The sequence below is a fragment of the Psammomys obesus genome, unplaced genomic scaffold (assembly GCF_907164565.1).
Source record: "Psammomys obesus unplaced genomic scaffold, mPsaObe1.curated_primary_1811, whole genome shotgun sequence".
NCBI lineage: Eukaryota > Metazoa > Chordata > Mammalia > Rodentia > Muridae > Psammomys > Psammomys obesus.
In genome coordinates, this window is record NW_026591086.1 from 58,672,894 (window position 1) to 58,674,115 (window position 1,222).

Consider the following 1,222-nt stretch of genomic DNA (forward strand, 5'->3'; position numbering starts at 1 on the left):
AGGCTTGGTGCCCACCCAGGCTGTGGGAGCGCACGGCTTCCTGGGCAGCCCCCCCCAGCTCTAGTTCCAGGTGCCCTCTCTGGGCTCCACTGGCGGTTCAGCCGCCTGGCTCTGGTCTGCGGCCTCCAGTGTCTTTAAGAAAGGACCAGAGTCTGGGCCCGCCAACACCCAGCTGGGCAGCTGGGAGAGAGGCCTCCGGTCCCTTCAGGGTCTGTGGGAACAGGAGCAGCCGGGCCGGCAGGCGGGCCTGATGTCGCTGGCCTTGGACCTGACCTGCGTGCTGGTACCTTGCAAAGTGCAGGACCCAGAGTGAGAATCCAGAGCTCTCTCGGCGTCCCCCACATGACCTGCTTCTTCTCATGGTGACTTCTTCCCTCTCCACCTTTCTTAATCACCAGCTTCTCGGCCAGTGACCTCGGCTCAGACTCTGAGGCGTGGACTGGAGGGCGGGCGGAGGTTGGGCCTGTGGAGGCGGTGGAGAGCTCTGGGCCTGTGACTCGGGGAGCAGACACATCACAGGGGTGTTGAGTGAGTGTGTGGGTGTCTCAGGCTTCCTGGTGACGGATGCCTCCTGTCACCCAGAGCGCACACTTCTCTGCACCTCCCTGCATCCTCAGGCTGGCCACAACCAGCATGGGGGAGGGGTAGCCGAGCTCCAGGGTCCCCGGGAAGCGCTCTGCTCCTGTGGATGTCTCCTCGCAGTTCCTGCTCTCCAGTCATGCAAGTCTCACAGGGAAATATCGGTGACTGGGGCCTGGGAGCTGCAGGGCTGATCTGTGAGCTCGGCATCCCGCCTCAGCCTTGACGTGACGTCAGTGCACGGGGCGATGGAGTACAAAGTCACAGAGGTGGAGGGTGGTAGGCCCCTGGGGCTCGGGGCCAGCCAGCCTGGGAGACCCTGTCCAAAGAAATAAAAGAGCAATGTGTGAGGAACAGTACACGCCCGCCCGCACGCCCGCACAGTCATGCGCATACACACACACACACACACACACACACACACAGTCGAGGACAAGCTTAGTTTAGGATCACTATTGCTGCGATGAAGCACCAAGTGTGAAAACAGTGTGCAGAGGAAAGGGTTCCCGTCACCGTTTATTGTCTATGGAAGTCGGGATGGGAACTCACGCAGGGCGGGAGCCTGAGGCAGGAGCTGAGGCCGAGGAGGGCTGCTCCCTGGCCTGCTCCTGGCCTGCTCCCTGGCCTGCTCCTGGCCTGCTCC